The 19,757-nt window shown below is 47.5% G+C and overlaps 1 protein-coding gene across 8 annotated transcripts in view; it reads left to right on the forward strand.

The window, feature by feature from the left end:
• The window catches only part of HECTD4 (HECT domain E3 ubiquitin protein ligase 4), a 4,298,785-nt gene that overhangs the window by 2,747,184 nt on the left and 1,531,844 nt on the right, over nucleotides 1-19,757 (forward strand). The window lies entirely within an intron of this gene.

Genomic DNA, 19,757 nt, shown 5'->3' on the forward strand with positions numbered 1-19,757 from the left:
ACTTGAATCGGTCTGCAGATACTGGGAACAGGTAGGCCTAGCCACCCTCGGGGACATATGGCAGGAAGGGGAGGCGGTGGACTTTCAGCGGCTGCAGGAAGAGACAGGAGTACATGGTGGCCAATATATAACCTACACTAAGCTGGTGAAAAAGACTAGAGAAAGATGGCCGGAGACAGTGCTCGCGGAGGATCCAGATGCCTCCCTGGAAACCATGTATGATGTATCGGAGGGTGGGCACGAAACATCGAGGATATATGAGCTCCTGCGAGCAAGGGCAGGGAAGGAGTTGCTCCAATTGAGACAAGATTGGGAGGAGGAGGTGGGAGGACCCATGACGGATGGGCAGTGGGAACGGGCCCAGAGGTACCATAAAAAGGTATCCCGTAACGCGAGATTCCAACAGCTTCAATTGTATGTTACCCACAGGGCTTACTTAACCCCTGGGAAGATTGCAAAGTTTGGGGGATCAGCTATGCAGCAATGCCCCAGGTGTGGGGAGGTGAACGCGGGACTGTTACACATGTTTTGGGCTTGCCCGGAGGTGCATCGATTTTGGAATGAGGTCAAGACGAGACTGGCTGGCGGGGGGGTGATGCTGGATGTGGAATCGGCCTGGTCATGCATGCTTGGACTATTCCCTAGACCCCAGCATTTGAAACACATAAGCAAGATGAAGGACCTGGCCTATGTCTTGGCCAAACGTAGGATCGCAATGGGCTGGAAGGCGGCCCACAGACCTAGGGTGGAGTTCTGGTGGACAGACCTCTTGAGGTGGGCGGAAGCTGAATCCGTAGTCTGGTTTGAAGCGATCACCAGGGGGGGGCGAAGAAGAAGCAGGGCCCTTGCTGGCCTGGCGGCAATTGGTGGCCTCGTTAGACAACGAAACAGAAGACCCAATTGATGGCTGTCTAGGTAGTGTGCCACCCAATGATGTTCCCGCAAACAATATGTGAGAACCGGCTCTAGTTTAAAGGGGGCGGGGGGTGTTGGGGAGTTTAAAAATGTGTTGGAATATGATGCTCTCTATGTTTTGAAACAGTTGTAGTGTGTTTGACCTTAAAAATAAAATAAAGAAATATTTTAAAAAAAAACATTTTAAAAAAAAAAGTTCAGCGTCATTAAAGCTAGGCTTCCTTGACGTGCCGGAGTGTGTAGCCATGTCTGGGGTCTCAGCCTGTAGTGCCAGAGCACCCTTCTTCTTTTTCAAAAGTGGTGCGGATCCTGAGTGGCATACGCCGCTCTGGTCAGTAGGGGCAGAAGCGCCGGTGGACTGGGTACTAGGAGTGTGCGAATGCACAATGACCATAAGTCTTTGTGCAGGCATTGGCTGCAGGGTGATGTTGGCAAGGCCAACGTCGGTTTGATGGACCTGGACCGACACTATCCTGGCTGGGAGACTCAGAGCTGCGATGGATAGTGCTGCAGCTGCCCCTGCAGCCTCCCCACCCTGCCTACTTGGGGCAGCAGATGACATTGCTGCCCCAGATCGACGTGGCCTGGTGACAGCAACTTGCACCGCCACACGTGGCTTAGACTTGCTGATCTGGAAGTCAGCCTGGGAGTCATCCTGTGCCGATTCAGGTGCCAAAATGGGCTGGTCCAACAAGGGCTGAGCTGGGATGGTGTCAGCTACGTTTCCCACAACTAAGGGGGGGGGCGCATGGGTGTCCCTGATTGGTCCTCCACACACGGGGGTCTAGGGGTACCCTGCAAATCCTGGACACGTCCCCTACCACGCCCACCTTTTGGAGGTCGGCAACCTTTGCCTCCCTTACCGCTAGGTCGCCTCCCAACCATGGCACTGATGTTGTTGTGCATATGGGAGTAGCAGTAAACAATTGTCCTGGGCAATTGGTGGTGAAAGGGGTAGGGTAGTAGATGGAATTCGTACCCTAGTGCTCTAGCAAGGCTGTCTGTGACCCCTGGAGGAAAATGACGGGTCACGCAACGCACAGGCACCCCGAAAACAAAAATGAACGTACACGCAACCCCTCGTAGACCACGTGCGTTGAAAAATGATCCCGCACTACGCTGTGGCACCCAGAAACACAAAAATAAGCGTACTCGTAATACACGCAGCCTACACTGACCTCTGAAGGGGTACGCGACACACGGGGCAAGCACAGTTGGTAAGTACGTGCGCGACTCACCGTATGCCTGGAAAAATAACATGAAAAGGCAACACCCCCGCCAAAAGAAGAATTGTACGCTGTCCGAGGAAACAGGACAAAAGAAGAAGTGAACGCTGTCAGAGGTAACAGGGAGTACGAACTTGAACCGTTGTGAAGTAATCACGTGTGAACTGACTAGGAGTACAAAATTCACCCACTCGCTCTCCACGAAAAGCACGTTCCTAAAAATGGCGTCCTACACATACCTTTTCAACTGGCCCACACATACAACGTCACTTAAGCGTGTACGCGCTAAGGCCCTTTCCTCCAATTACATGAACTGACACTCGGACGTGCAGTTTTTGCACGTGTACAATGAACATGCAACCGTGTTTAGGGAAACGCCCTTGCACATCACGTCACAGACGCGCTTACGTGCTAAAGGGCCTTTGGTCCAATGAATTCGCGTACGTGCTGTGTCTTCACGTGCTGATTCACTATGCACCCGTCACGAGGGAAACACCCACGTGCGTAACGTCACAGACATGCGTACGCGCTAAAGGCCTTTCCTCGAATTACACGCTGATGTGTAATTTCTTCACGTGCCAAATCACTCCGTATCAAGCTGGCCACGCGACAACACACGGAAGACCACGCTACTGCCCAGAAGGCCGAATTACTCCCCCCAAGAGCCCCGAGCACGCTCCCACCTGCCATCTGCTGCTGCCTGCCTGCCTGCCTGCTTGCTGCCCACGTGCCCTGCTATTTGCTGCCTGCACGTCAGCCAGGGGCGCAGTTGCTGTGACCATCCCTGCTGGAACCGAAGACTCCCGACTGGGATACCATCGCTCCACAGCCCAGCCCCAGGACCTAGTTGCCCACCCACACCTGCCTCTGGGGTTGCCATGTCGGGCACAACACCATCTGGCACCTCTGGCAACCCACAGCCGGAGTGCCAGAGGGCCACCAGCTTCAGTGCCAGGGAAGTTGGTGTCCTGGTGGAGCAAGTCCTGGGGCAGTATGATGCCCTCTTTGGAAGTTTGCGCGCCGACAATGAAGGACGGACCAGGATCTGGATGGACATCGTGATTGCCATCAACCAGGAGGGGGTGGCAGTCCGCGACATCAAACATGTCCGGAAGCGCTGGGAGGACTTCAGGTCCAGGACCCTCGACAAGGCGGGGCCAGCTGTCAGACCACCAAATGAGGGTCCTGGAACGCATACGCCCAGTGCTCCACATCCAGGTCCTTGAGAAGCAGACCCGCCTGGAGTCAAGCGATAAGTGTACATGCATACTGATTGGATGCTGTGCGTGTTGTAGTGTGCCAGTAGTGTGCAGGTTATACATGTGTTTTTGTAGGGCCACGTATGGATGTGTATGTACAGGGGCGTGAGGCTGACACATGTGAGTCCTCTCATGTGTGAGACACATGGATGGTGTATGTGTTGGTAAGCATGCAGGCCAAATGCAGGTGTGGGAGTACGCAAGTTTGCATTGCTGTGTATGTACGTTGGCATGGTTGTGGTGTCAGACATGGATGGTGGTTCCAGCTGCATGTATCTGCACTGTGTGCATGTGTGTGTATTTGACAAGTGTGCAACTGTGATGCAACATGGATGCATGTGGCACTGACATGTAGAAGACTGAATGCCAGATGTGACATGGATGGTGATCTCATCACTGTGACAGTTGTTGGACATGTACACATGCATGTAAGTGTGTTGGTGTGTGTGCATGTGTTCTGCACTCCCCGTGTTTCATGTGACGTCAGGCTCACCTTCGGATGCTGATGCTGTTGTATGTGTATGGATGGTGCTGCCTGACGCAATATTGCTGTGGAATTGCTCATGTGTGTAAGTAGAAATGACGTGTGTTAGGGGGTGTGATGCCATGTCTGAAGTTTGACACTGCCACTCATGTACAACTGTCATGTGTCTATCAGTCCATTGTACAGTGCCCTGATGCCTGTGTTCTATCGCTCCCTGTCTGCAGCGTCAACTGATGAAGAGGGCAGAGAGGGTGCTGTGGAGTAAAGCGGCAGGGATCGCACCACCAGCCGGAGACGCAAGGCCCGGCTCCCCTCCCAGATTGTCATTGTTAGGGAGAATTCTCTGTTTAGGCTGAATTTCCTAACCTAGTGAGTCCCCCAGCAGCGTTGCTGGATTTCTGGAGTTTGTTTTTTTCTCCTGCCAAGAGTGAGTCTCTTTTCCTCACACTCTTGGACATGAGTTGAGGGGTTCGTTTGACTGTTAATGTGTTTTATGGGCTATGGGGTCTTTTACTCCATAGGGTCTCATGTGTTTTTACTATGTGTGTTACACAGCACCCTCAGTGCAGTGACACAGGGGTGTCATAGTGACACCCCACCATAGACTCCATACCCTGGGACTGACTACTGTCTCCCAGGGCATGTAAAGTCAGCATTGGCTTTACTTGTCCCAAATTATGAACAGAAACCAGTACAAACCATCATATTGTGGACGTACTGGTCAGGGCAATTCGATTGCCCCGGGGTCTGTTATTCGAGGGGGCACGTCTCCGCCCCCCCTGATCGAGTTTTGGCTGGTGGCAGTGGATACTACTTTTTATATTCGACCGCAAATATATCTCTATCGGATTTTCCCATTGTTCGAGGCTACCAACTTTAATTATTTAATTCTTATAGCCTCGAATTACCGCTGGGTTATTTATTTAATATTATTTCACCGGTTGGTATTTTTTGCCAGGACTCGATTCTAAAATGGCGTTTGTGTTCTCTTCTGTGACTCCAACCCAAGTTGAGCCCTTTGTTCCACTTTTTGGCGGGCTTCTCCACAGAAGCCTCCAAAAGTGGTGCCACTCTGTCTGGGTACCACAGGGGGTGTGGGAGGGGGTTTAGGCACCCTGGACTGAGTTGCCTTGGCAACTCAAGTAACACTCTTGTGTGATTGGCCACCACTTAGCATGTTTGATAATGGGGTTTCTTGCATAAAAGCAGGGCTTTTGGGACTGGAACTTCAGAAGTCGCCACAGGACCTGAGAATCCGAAGAGGGAGAAGCTGAGCCGACCTGCAACGACGACACCACCGGTGGAGCCCTGCTGAACCGTCTCACCACTTCCCGATGACAGAGGAGATCTTCTTGCCGGAGAGTCTCTTCCCCTTGAGCTGGTGGGGACAACCAGTTTGCTTTCCTTTTTCGCCTACCAGGACGTCTAGTGGTCGAATTGCCCGTGCCAAGCACCCCGGCAACCGGATAGCCACTTACCACTGAACCGCGAAAGAAAGGACCACTCCTTTTAATCGAGAAACTCCACGGCTGGTTTCTTCCCTGGCAGCACAACAACCTCCTGCTTTCCTCCCCGCTGAGATCTTCTCTTCTGCCGGACGAAGCACGGACTCTCAACCGCTGCCAGGAACAACTGCCCCCGCTGGAGTGTTCTCACCATTTCAAGGTACTGTGTCCGCCTGGCCTCCCTTTCTATAGATTGCTACAAGGTGACAGTAAATCCTTAACCTTCTGGACTGGGCTGGCTTCTTGACCATCTAACTGGTCCCTTTCTTTTGGTCCAACTTCTTTCTGAACCTTTTCGAGACTTTTGTGCACTTTCAACCGTGTGACCTGGGACACATTTTGATCCTCTTAAAGTGGATCCGGCTTTCTGAACTCTAACTTCACGGTATGATTCTGCCTTCCTCTCTTGCTGTGTTCTTTTGAAAGTGTTGGGATCTGTTTCAATTTATGCTCTGCTTTTCTCTCCCTTTGAAACCAAATTATTAGAGTGCCATATACTTTAAGCGCTCACCGCTGTCTGAAAATAAGTGGTGCTTTACTTAAGACTTGTCTAATATTCTTTTAAGGGAGTGTATATACTTTAGTGACTGTGTTTTTGAACGTGCTTGAGATTAGTGCCAGTGTTTTTTCTTAGATGTGTTTTTAAATAAATAATTATATATCTTTTACACCAAAGCTCTGGTCAGTGTTTGCTTGTTCTACTGTGTTTGCCTGCCCTATTGTATATGCTCTGTGTACTGCCTAACTCTTCTTGAGAGACGTCTGACTGCTCAGCCACAGCTCCCAAGTAAATCTGGGTGGTGCAGACTGCTACCAATTGGGTTTACTGCTAACTCCTGTAGTCCTAAACTTTTTGCAGTGGTCCCTAAGGGAACTGCACAGGTTTCTGCCTAACAGTCATCTCTTCGGGGAGTGAGGAGTCTGGTGCCGCGTCCCAGGCTGCAGCTGCTGAGGGTAGGTCCAAGAGGCGGAGGTTGGAGATGGACTCCTCGGCAGCAGAAGGGGCAGCTGAGACCCCACAGGGTCCGACGGAGGAAGATGGCATGGAGACTTCCAGGTTGGTGGGGGGTTTGGAGGAGGAGGAGGCCCTGGAAGGGACACACACAGGGTCTGGAGGTGGGGATTCCACTGGTTCTGGTGGTGCAGTGCAGGGGCAGGGACAGGAGGCAGCACAGGCCGCCGCGGAGGTGCCTGTGTGTAATCCTGTCCCTGTCCCTGATCCTGTGACTGCATCATCCGGCACCAGCAGGGATGCCTACGTCCAGACCGGTTTTCAGGGAGGGGATGGGCGTACAACTGGCCTTCCTCTCCCTGCGGACGTGGCTATCAGGGACCGGGTTGAGCCTGTCCTGGCTGGGATAGCGCTGCGTCAACGGGGCATGCGAGGTGACCTGCGGTGTTTTCGTGAAGACACTGCACGTCATCTCGGATGCCTCTTTGACAGCGTTGACCTACTGGGACGGGTCAACAGTGCTGGATTCCTCCGTGTGCTGGACCTTCTTGTGACCCCCTCCTCACCTGAACCCCCTACGCACCTGTCGTCCTCCATGCCATCTTCCCACCCATGTATCACCTGGGTACCCTGTGGAGCTTCCTCTGACCCAGCGGTCAGGCTGGTGGAGGACACATCCCTGCCACAGTCGGGAGTCGGACGTCCAGCAGGGGTGGCCACCATGACAACTGCAGCCCAGCCGGAGGAGGACGTGCAGGCAGCAAGATCCAGGGCGCAGGCACAGGCACAGCAGCAGCAGCAACATGGTGGGAGCAATGATGGCTCGGGGCCTTCAACATCGGAGGGGCAGGCATCGGCCAGAGGGCAGGAGGACCCAGGATTACAAGTGTCTTCCGTGTGGCAGCGGTTGGGCCATGCCATAGATGCGGAGCGGCAGCGGGCGGAAGAGGCACGGCTCACAATGGTCATGGCGGAGAACTCCATGCGGAGGGCACTGAGGCGGGCCGAGTGCCTCGAGGCAATTCGCAGGGAGTTGGAGGTCAACATGTCATTGTCCTTGCGAACCCTCGGGGCCATGGAAGAGGACCGCCTCTAGGACATTGAGCGGGAGTTCGATGATGCCCTGGCCCGGGACATCAAAAAGTGAGCCGTTGGACTAGCCCGCTGCCATTGTAAATAGTTAGTTAGTGTTAGGTTTCATTTTTGTTTTCATTTTTTTTTTTTGGGGCGCTTGGACAATACCCCACATTTTTGTATATAGTTCTTCATTAGTTAGTGTATTTTTGTAGGTTTCATTTGGACAGTTGGGCTCATGGACCCAGGATTTCATCCTTGTAAATAGTTGAAGTGTGAATTTGTCGGCATTTTCTTTTTTGATTTTTCCATGGAGCAATGGATTTTACTTTTTCATTTCTGTTTGGATTTGCTTTGTTGGAGGGAGACTTTGGAGACATTTTTGATTTCATATATTTTGGATTCTGATTTCCTTTTTTTATCATTATGTGACATTCTGCATTGTTTTCCTTATGTTCATTGTTTGGTGTTAAAATTGGTTTCTCCACTTTTTTTGTTTAATACATTTTTTCCCGTACTTCAATGTTTGGTATTCTCTCATTGGTTTCATGCATGTCACGATGTGGGTTTTCACATTCACTGGCACCCATTGTTTGTGTGTGACGGACATGTGTTGATGTACATACATGCCGTTTGGGTTGTTTCATGTAATGGCCATTTCAGTGTGGGGTGTATGTTATGCTTGGTTGGTTATTTGGGCAGGGGTGGCGTGCGGTGGGATTTGGGTGGCCATGAGGGCCATGATTGTGGGTCATGTTGACGTGTTGGGGGGGGCATGAGTGGGGGCCTGCTGGCAGGTGCCCTTCACTGCTGGGTGGGTGGGTGGGTTTAAATGAGTAGGGGCCTGCTGGCAGGTGCCCTTCACTGCTGGGTGGGTGGGGAGGACATGAGTCAGTGCTCACTTGTGCGTGGTGACATGTGGGCTGGCTGGGGAGCTTCGCCAGGGTGGATGGGCTGCCTGTGGGGCATGGCCAGGGGTGCAGTGTGTTCCCCTGTGTTGTGATCTGCCTGCAGGCCCTGGGGAGGGGTGTGAGGGCACACCTGGGAGGACACACTGCCAATTCGTTTGGGCACCCCAGAAATACACGTGCCCCGCTCGCACAGGGCCTACCGCGTGTGAAACTCCCCGCGAAACCCAGTAATACATGTACCCCGCTCGCACAGGGCTTACCGCGTGTGAAACTCCCCGCAAACCCCAGTAATACGGGGGCCCGCTCGCACAGGGCCTACCGTGTGTGAAACTCCCTGCGAACCCCAGTAATACACGTGCCCCGCTCGCCCAAGGCCTATCGCGTGTGTATTCCGAGGGGTGCGCGGGGAGTTTTACACGCGATTGGCCTAGCGCGAGTGGGGTACGTGTATTCCGACGGGTGCGCAGGGAGTTTTACACGCGATTGGCCTAGCGTGAGCGGGGTACGTGTATTCCGAGTGGTGCGCGGGGAGTTTTACACATGTTTTCGTGGGTGGGGCGGCTGTATGCTGGTCCACTGGCCTGTGCGCCATGTACTGGATTTGTGCGCTGTTCATGGCGCACGGGGCGGGGTTGGGGGCCTAACTGGCGCTGCTGCAGGGTCGCTGCGCCACTCTGCGCCAGGCTGCTTAGGGATATTAAAATCCATTAATACACTGTGCGCGAAATGGGTTTTGGCGCACGCGGCTGGCGCAGACTGCCGCATGCGCACACTGTGCGCCAGCCGCGTGCGCCACTTGGGCGCTGAATTCTATGAATTACCCTCTTTGTTTTTTTAAACCTTTATTTAAAAGACAGTCGTACAGTAAGCAGTGCATTTAGTGCCATTTTTTTGGCAATTCAGAGTATTCACACTGGGCACCATGTCACAATATCGGATTACACCCTCGATCAGAAGCTCATTATCTACTGCACACGCGCAGTCGCACGAGCGCATTTGAGCAAGGGCTTTAGTTAAGGGCTGATATGGCTAATCGCGCTGCTCGTGTGCTGAAAACGTCCTTATTTTGTTCCAGCGTCTCTGAATCTGTGGAATCATTAGACATTGCATTCACGGTAAAGTTGCAGCCCGAGCGCTGTGAAAGAGACATTTTAAACAGTCTGTTACAACTGTTACAACTGCTTCAGCAAGAGTTACAACTGTGTTTACTCTATTTTTCTAGTGATCCCTCATGTCTGACATGCCCCCTACGAGATTTTTCTCAGAACATCCTCCTGTAAATCATACCACGCCCGAAACGTGGAAATCACGTAGCAAACTCAACACGCCAAGGTAAAGTTTCTGCGCGTTGTAGATCTATTTCACTCGAAACGGATATTCGAAAATTCTACACTGAACGTGTTGCTGAAAGTGTGTTATCCAATAAAAAGGTATCGTCGTTACCTGACCCTGAATTGTCTTTCCCGGTGGTGGGCGGGCATACTGATACAACCTGGGCTCAACCCATCGACCTATGCTCGCCGTCAGACTCCCTACTGGCGGCGTTCACTGCAACAAATCTCTTGGGAGATTTTGCTCTGCCCCTGAACGCTCAAGTGGTAACTACGGTTCAAGTACATACTACTCAAGGACTCTATCAAACCCCTCCACTAGTTGAAGTAACGCATATTACTCAAAACCCTTTCCACAAAAATGTGACTGTTCTACCTGTAACGCTGAAAATTGGCGTTGTTACTGCTGGACCAGCAAAGTGTGCTCCTTGATTGCGACCATTTGTCACAATCTCCTGTAATGTTTACAGATTCTCCTCACGACTCTTCAGTTTTATCCGTCTCGTTCACCCACCCCACACCGAGACAAATGAAGCGCCCGTCTCCATACTGTCGGGAGGCTTCTACACAGGCCGCTGCCGCATTCACTGAAACCACCCTACAGGCCATGAATACAGCGTTATTCTCACTAGCAAAGCTGTATGAAATGCTAGACTCACGCCTGACTGATCAGAATTTTTTATTGTGAGAATTGTTAGAATCTAAAACGTTGCATATAGTAATGGCCTCTTCTTCGCCCTGTAATGACAACTTGGACTGTGATCTTACTGGTGCTCAACTTCTGGTTGCTCCTTCTAAAATTGAGTTAATTTGAATAGCCCAGATCCTTGCACTTCAAAACAAGTAAGTGCCCCCATTAAACAAAACGGTTGTGCTATACAGCAGGGAGGGGAATTGGACAAAATAACACTGCCTAATTCTATCCAGTATGTGGAGCCTCCAGAACTTGTGCTGGACACAGCTGACTGCGAGAAGGTAAATAATCCAACCTTCAATATTTTTGCTGTACAAACCAAAAAAAAACTATTCCAAAGACATTAAAAAATCAAAGAATGACAAAATATCTAAGTTGCTAAAAAATTAAAACTCTCTGCACTTCGTCAAGATGCTGTAATTGCCAGACTGAGGAACTAAAGAAAAAGGTGCAGCAATTGTGAGAAAATACATAGCCTTGTCAAAAATAAAGGCGACTGCATCTCAGATAAATAAAGTCGATGATGAAATGAAGTCCCCTCTCGTTAACGACCTACAATATGCCCCAATGGGTAATTTAGTGGATGAAATTAATGAAGTCAACGCTGTGCCCTCTGGGCTAAAAATTGTTTCATCATCGCATGCAAACATAAGTAAATTGCCAGCTATTGCTCCTATAGACCCTGTGAAAGAGTCACCTCTAACTACGTTAGAGAGGAGGCACGAAGAAATCCAGAAATCAATGGGTATATTTATGTCTTGGCCTGCTGCCCTTTTAAAACAGAAAGCACAAACACAGAATGATAAATTATTTAAACAACCACCGCAAAATAAGATGATACATACAACGCCAGCTAAATCCAGAGATGACTTTGTGGGTGCAACTAGGCTGCAAACACATCCAAATATGACTAGACTGTCAATCAGCAAAAAAGCAGAAATAAATGCTAAACCAAAGGGAAGACATAACAATTGTGGTAACACTACTCATTTCGGTCTCATTTTACAGTGTCGAGGTGGTGACTTTGGAATTTATGACCTAAATAGGTCGTCTGTTTTAAACATACTGAATGTCTCTTCTCTACAACATGTTATAACTACTGACATTCATTCATGATTACGATAGATCAGTGGTTAAGATATGGATGTCATCAGGTTTAGTCTGCATCACCATCTGGCAAGCAAGGCATGACATAAATAATTTGGGATTTATGTTGCTAAATCTCGCTGAGGTGGATCCCGCGGATAGTCTCAGTCTAAGTATCAAGGAGCTAATCAGAATAAATCTTGGTTGAATGCCCCCATGACAATTTCGTACTCCACGGAGGAATCCAATAATCCCTGCTCTGTAACTCTGCCATATCCTCAGACTCTAGAGGCTAGGCAATAACAATGCAAGTCCAATTCCAAATTACATCTTTAAATTGGCCATGTGGACTACACAAGGCCTTAAACATCTGATGTCGGCTTCAGTGACCTTTTTAGCCCAATATGACATCATCCTATTGCAGGAAGTATGGCTGAGGACTCCCCGTGTATGGGAAAATCTTCAAGTATCCTTGATCGCTGCCGTAACTCCAATAAGAGGAAGGCTGATGACGGGTCTCCTAATAGCCACCAATACCTCCAGTGGTCTGACTCTAGAATCATGGGTCTCCCCGAATAGTCCTATCCAACTAGTTAAGATCTCCTGCTATAAAACATGCATTGCTTGCTTAAACCTATATTGGAATCATTCTATCATCAAAGATTCTCAATTTTTCAAGGACTTAGATACTTGTTTTGATCTTATTACTAAAGATCCCGCTAGAACTCATATAATCGTAGCAGGTGATCTTAATATGAATTGTCTCAAAGGGAAAAGGGGTAAACTGAGGGAGACTGTCAATGACTTGAATCACCTCATGAAAGAGAGGGGGCTTACCATGGTCAATGGTTCTGTACAAGATGATATTCGCCAAATAACACCTGGCACCGCGGTAACCTTACTTCCCTGATTGACTATGTGTATGTCGACATCAAATTGTTTGCAGCAGTGAAAACCTTTAAAATGATTGCCTAAGATCTAAGCCACCGTAACATTCTTGAATTGACATGGGAATGGTCAAGTAATATCAATAAAAACAGTGCAGAGTTCTACAATGTCGATCTAATCTCATCCGCTAAGGGCAATCGATTCAGATGGACTCCATCAACCCTAGATAACTTATTGACAGCTATTTCATACCCAAAAGATATTCTAGGACCATGCACCCTTCACCAAGATGGAATGTATCTAGCCATCCTCCAGTTTCTTAAACAAAAAAGGCAACATGGATCACTAAATAACAAAATACATCCACATACATATGATGAAGATATTAGAACCCAAGACCAGGCTCGGTATGGAAATTCGGCATCTTGTAAATCTTCCTCTGATTGAAATAATTCGACAAACTTCTAGACTCAAGAACAAATACAATAACTGGCTTAAACAGCATAAAGCTGACATGATTCTGAAAGATGCTCACATCATACTCCACTCCATAGCATCTAAAAGCTCTGTCATGATTTGGGGCCTGATAAAAACAGCATATGTCAGCTCACAATCAATTATACAGATTAATGCAGTTGCGGAGGAAGTTTGGACTCAATACTACACTTCATTATACGCTGATACACACTAGTCCAACTACCCTCCTCCCCTTGTTGCTGACATGAGATCTCAATTAATCATCAGTGATGCTCACATACTGGATAATATCAAAGAATTTAGTACGTCCAGAGCTCATGGCCCGGACGGGCTGTCTAATGCAGTGCTACAATCCCATCCTGAAGCTTGGTCTACTATCTTGAGAGAAATATTGCAGCAAACTGTTCACTCCCAAAATAAACCCCACTCATGGCAGAAATCTATCATTGTCCCCATTTATAAAAAGGGTGACGGATTGGTGCCTCAAAATTACAGACCAATAGTGCTCTTGGCCGCTCCTGGAAAATTATTTGCTCATCCGATTCCAGATGACTTCAACAAGTGTACCAGTTCCCCCAATAGGAATGATCCATTTCAGACGGGTTTCATGCCAGGGCTTGGAACATCAATCAATCTACATGTACTTCACACTATTAAAGAACATGAGATGCAAATGAAACAACCCTTATTCTTGGTGTTAATTGATTTTGAAACAACGTTTGATTCTGTGTTCTTGTTTAAAAAGTTAGCAGCGAGCTCTTGCCCTAAATACCTGCAACATTGGATATGTGAATTCCATACCAACACGTCCATTCAAATACGATTGTTCACGGATGGTAGACTAACGTGCTCATTTTGCTGACGTGATATCTGACTCCGCTCTTTTAAAGGACTGCACAATCCCCTGGCTGTTTTACGCCAACGACCTGGTGGTGTTGGCGAAAATTGCCAGGGGTCTGCAAGCCTTGTTGAACAAGTTGAAAAGTATGTGAATCAGAATTAATTAACTGTCAATTTAAATAAATCAAAGGTGATGATGGTTGCTTCAACATATGCGGAAAAAAAGGATTAATCAAGTCTGGTCCTTTCAGCACGACCCTCTTGAAAATGTACTAGAATATAAATATCTGGGCCTTAATGTTAATACCTTGAGGTCAGATGCTTCATACTATAATGAGAACTAAAATGAGAACAGCTACCGCTCAGGCCTCGATTCTACATCACAAATACAGAACTTTTTCACTTAAACCGCTACTAATCTACTATGCCAAAAAGCTGTCCCAACTGTAATATATGGTGCTGAAACCAGGACGTGGCGAGATGAGTCGTTTTGGTCGACTATGGAGGGTACGTTTTGGAAGACCTAATTAAGACTGCCTAAGGTTATGTCGATATGTTTACTACGCTATGATTTGGGGTTAACCTCCCTTTATACTATGTATATGTGGAAATTGGTGTATTATGAGCGCCGACTTGAATACCATTCTACCTGTGCTGTCTAACTACAAAAAGCGACTACCCATACACCAATGGCAATCTGGCGAGAAAAGGTAAAGGACTTTCTACAGGAGGTGGATGTCTCCGAGGAATTACTGACTTCAAATCCTGACAAGGCGAAATACAAAATCATGCTCTGGGACTGGATCAGTACTTGTGAACAATGTCTGAAAATGTATGATAATATTTCCTGGCTCTAAATACAGAGATTTTTTTCTGAGGTTTAGACTCAATGTATGGCACACGCAGGTTGTACTTGCCAAATGGAAATTGACCCCTAAACCAAGAATGTTTGTCGGTTTTGCAAGAACTCTGATACACCTGGAACTCTACCACACTTAATATCAACCCGCCTTTCGCTTCTAGAAAGAAGAATTGCTTATTTTAAATCCAATTTTGAAGCCTATAGACTTTTGACGGTTGAAGATTTCTGGTACAAAACTTACAATGCTGATACGAACAAACTGAGAATTGCTGTCATACATTTTCTGTTGTCACTTAAACTTTGAGATAATGTTTCAGACGTGTAAGAAAAACTCTTTAACATATGAAGTTCTAGTTGGTTCAATATGGATAAGATGTATTACTTAATGATTGAATGCTCAGCCCCTAAAGAAATGAATGATGAAAACGACGTTTTATAGGACATTATTTTTATTTTTTTCAAGATAAGGGCATCGCATTTAATTTAAAATTTTGAGGGATACTCAAGATGTGAAATATGTATATATTAACATGTGGATCATGAGAAGTTCATCTCAATTTTAAACTTGTATAATTGTGAAGATTTGTGAATATATTGAAAAGTTGATTCTTCAGCTATATCAATAAAACAAAAAGACATTGTTTTTCTACACCACTTAATGTGGTTGGTCGCAACATATTTCTTTTCAGACTTTGACTCTAATAATTCCCTTAGGAAAGGTAATCCAACCTAATGAAGAGTACATTATAAAGCATGTTTCTTTATGCCAATGACACAATTATTTTGGGCTTAACCCCTGCAAGTCTCCAACAGGGACTGATATGTAAAAATGACTATTTTGGGACTTTAGTTTGAAATTAAATATGATAAAGACTAAAATGAAGTTGTTCGGGGAAAGGGTGAAACATTGTAGCTGGTTTTACCCATAACTACCATGGGTCCCCCCCCCCCCCCAGCGCCAAGGCCGTTTTTGTGTATTTTTGTATGTCGCCATTCAATGCCTTGTAACTTTTTTGTTAAATGAGATATCTCGGCCAATTTTGGCACCCTCTTTTCCCACGTGCAGGTGGCCGTAACGCCACCCAGGAATCCTAGTTTGCTGTGGGGGGAGGAGGGGTGAGCGAAAATAACCAAAAAGGGAGAAAATGTTGTGTTTTTTCAAAATAATGCAAATAAAATGATTTACAAAGAAGCCTGTGGTTTTTTCCTTGTAAGTGCTAGGAACAAACGGTGTGCTGTGTTGAATTCCCCATTTTCCAGGCTTTCAGGAACAGGTTGAGTGGAAACGAACGAAAAAAACGTATTTTGATATGGTTATCAACCGTTTTGTGAGTGGTAGGCGATTTTGCCCTTTTTTCCCAATAGGACATGCGTGGACGGAATGGAAGGAAAGGGTAGGAAAGCTGAATGGGAGGACAGAAAGGCATACATTTCAGAAAAGTAGATAAAATTCCAAGTTTAAGAAAGGGTGATTTGCGCAGGTCAGGCAACAACTATGTAGGGAAAAATTCCATAGTTTGGGGGAAAATCGGGAAAATGACAGAAATAAATGTATTTGGTGGACATGGTTGGCTCGGTACAGCAATGGCTTCTGTGAATTTTGAGAATAACAATGCTCTGCTACATTCCCCCAACTCTTCCAGTTACAAAATCACACATTTTTTGTAATGTTTCACAAAACAAGCAATACCACAAGCCAAAAACAGAGCCATGGTACACAGGAGTGTAATGCTTACGGCCTAAACAGGCGTGCTTAGCATGTGTAAATAAGGAAAACAAATGTGGTGAGGAAGTTCAAGCATACATTTTTTGAAAGAGCACAGGCAGAACGTTTGAAGGGTAGGTGACTTGTGCAGGTTACAAAAGTGTATAGTGCCTAAAGCAGTGACTAAATGTAGGTCTAATTTGGGAAATGAAAGGGTTGTGACAAAGGGCAGCAGCAGATGGGTCGAAATGTTATGAAAACCACGCCCCAGCACCCCATTGCCTACCTTCTCGAGTTTCCACAGGCGTCCCTCACATGGTACCTCACATGTGTGGGTGCACCTACCTGGCCGCAAAGGGAGAAGCCTAAAACACAGGTAACCCCAAACCTTTCGGCACAGCAGATTTTCAGGAATTTGTTCATGCGGACAACCTACAGATTTGGGCCTACGGTGTCGAAGCCACCAAGGAAAACCAGGAACCCCATGTATTTCCGAAAAGAGGACACCCATGGGAATCCACAGAGGTCTGACTTGCGCCAATCGGTCAAACACGCTAGCCGGAGACAGTTGTCCGGAAGCTTTGCGGATTAGATCCTGCTCAATGAGTTCCATGGGGCGATAAGGTGGTGGGGCGTTTGCTCCAATATTATTCTGTGCACCCGGTTTCAAAACCCCCCCATACCAGGAGACGGTCACCACGGACGCTTCTCTGGAAGGCTGGGGAGCCCACACCGGGCGTCTGCACGCCAGAGGCCTGTGGCTGCCGGAGGAGAAGAATCTCCATAACTACATCCTAGGGCTACGGGCAGTGTTCTGGGCCCTCAAGTCATTCCTCCCATCGCTGAAGGGCAAGGTGGTGCAGATTTTCACGGACAACACCACTACAATGTTCTACATCAGGAAACATCAGTAAACAGAGGGGCACTCAATCCCCAGCACTCCAAGGAAGCACAGGACTTGTGGCTCTGGGCCGTTGGACAAGTGATGTTTCCTCATTCCCCTTCACCTAGAACACCATTGCAGAGTCCCTCTGCAGGGAACTGTGCTCCTGCCACAATTGGGAACTTCGGTAGGACCAGGAATCGGGCCCCAGATCGATCTGTTTGCGACAATGGCGAACTCCAAATGCCAGACGTTTGCCAGCAGATTCCACCATACCAAGGAGCCGGCGAGACGCGTTCTCCTTCCTGTGGGAAGGTCTGTTTCTGTACGTGTTTCCTCCGTTGCCTCTCCTGCTACAAGTCATCAACACACTCAGTGCCAATGCAGGATAATACTCATCGCCTTGGCGTGGCAGAGGCAGATTTGGTACCCGGACCTTCTTAGCACGTCAGCCTCCGGTCAAGCTGCCAGTGGTTCCAGATCTTGTCACCAGAGAAGGAGGCAAAATCCTTCACCACAACCCAGGATCGCTGAACCTGGCATGGGAACTCAATGTGGGGCTGACGAGGCTCATAGGGGTTCCCTTTGAGCCTATGCATCAGCCCCCTCTCAAGTTCCTCTCGTGGAAAATTGCTTTCCTTATGGATATCGCCTCTGCCAGGAGGGTGAGATCCAGGCCCTATCCTGTAAATGGCCATACCTGACTTTCCACGAATCGTGGGTGGTGTTGCAGACTCATCTCTTTTATGCCAAAGGTTCTGTCGGAAATTCCATCTCAGCGACCCTTTCATGTTACCTGTTTTTTTTCCAGGAAGCCTTAGTCACCGACTGAAAGGACCTTGCACTCTCTGGACGTTGCTCGTTCCCTGAAGTTCTACGTGACATGCACCGAGTGTTTTCAGAAGACTTCTCACCTGTTCGTGAACTTTGGTCCTATGAACCATGGGAAGGCCTTGTCCAAGGCTTATATCTCAAGGTGGCTCTCTGGCTGTATCATGCACTGTCATCGGTTGGCGAAATACCGCTGCCCGGCGTTCCGATAGCGCACTCCACCAGAGCGATAGCTGCGATGACGGCGTTCCTGTCTGGTGTGCCCCTGCTACGTGGAGGTCAACGCACACCTTCACGAGATTCTACTGCTTCGACAGGGTTTCCAGGGAGGAGTTCAGAGTCGGCCAAGCAGTGCTACGCAACCTGTTCGCTTGAGGTGAGTCTGTTCCATAGGTAAGTGTTGATTGCTTCTGTTGAGCCTTGCCACCTCCTGTGGTTGTGTAATGTTCTACTGCTATGTATTTGTTATTCATGAGCATGTGAATCCATGCCAGACCACATGCTGGAGACGGTTTAAGTTACTTACCTGTAACTATGGTTCTCCAGCATGGGTCTGGCATGGAATCACATGCAAACCCTCCCTCTGTCCCCTCTGCAGCTTTTCTTGGTCATACTGCCACTTTACTTGCTTTCTAAATCTGAAGATGGCTGCCAGAGGAGGGGCTTCGGGAGAGGGCTGACATTGGAGGGGGGCAGTATGATCCAGAGGACAGTGATTGGTTTAAAGGGGAAATATAGTTTTTAAGGTAAAGTAAAACTGTTCTTTCTTTTACCGAGACTTCCCAGCCTGATGACTGGGAATATTCATGAGCATGTGAATCCATGCCAGACCCATGCTGGAGAACAATAGTTACCGGTAAGTAACTTAACACTTATTCTTACCTAAGGTGGTATCTGAATTCGATCTGTAACAGAAAATTCACCTCCCAATGTTGATTCCACACATTCATCCCTTTTAAGACACAGTAAAGATTACATAGACTTTGGATCCAAGAAGGCCGTTCACATTTTATTATTCAAGCACAAATGAATTTGAATTGAAAAACAAATTAACTACACGTCTGCCGCCAAATGTCAAAAGAGTAAACAAGCTCCAAGAATACATCAAAAAATGTCCATGTAGGAAGGGGAGAGAAATGCTGTTACGTGCTCGCCTCAATCTACTGCCTACAAATGATATCTTGGCAATTCGAGGCAAAGCCACATCTAACCTTTGCCGCTTCTGCAATTCACAAGAAAAAGAATCTATTTGTCACCTACTTCTAAAATGTGCCACCAACCAACATGTAAGAGAACGATACCTAAGACCTAATTACTCTGACTTTACTATTGCAGATGAACAAGCATGTTGGGCTTGTTTAATCGGAGGAGACAAGACGCAATGGCAAATAGCAACGTACAAGATATTGGAAGCATTAAATCTGCAGAGGCCATAGTCGAAAACAAGGGCACATTTTTAGTGAGACTGGGTCTTGTACGAGAAGTTTACGTCAAAAGCACATTTTGTAAAAATCTTTTTGATTAAATAAAAATAAAAAAAACAAAAAAAGTAAAGTAAAACTGTTTTTTCTCTTTTAGACTTTGGATCCAAGAAGGCCATTCACATTTTATTATTCAAGCATAAATGCATTTTGTCTGTGACCAACCTTTTGTGTGGTTGGCAGGTCCTAAGAAGGGCAAAGCGATCACTAAACAGAGCATCTCTAGATGGGTTGTTTTTGCATCGTAACTTGCTTCTAGTTGGCTTACAAGGATGTCCTGGCAGTGATAAGAGCACATTGTTCAAGACCGCTTCTTTCTTGCATAGCGGCTTCGCTTACTGGATTTCTTCAAG

This window comes from Ambystoma mexicanum, chromosome 10 (genome assembly GCF_040938575.1).
Source record: "Ambystoma mexicanum isolate Mex_15411 chromosome 10, UKY_AmexF1_1, whole genome shotgun sequence".
Classification (NCBI taxonomy): Eukaryota; Metazoa; Chordata; class Amphibia; order Caudata; family Ambystomatidae; genus Ambystoma; species Ambystoma mexicanum.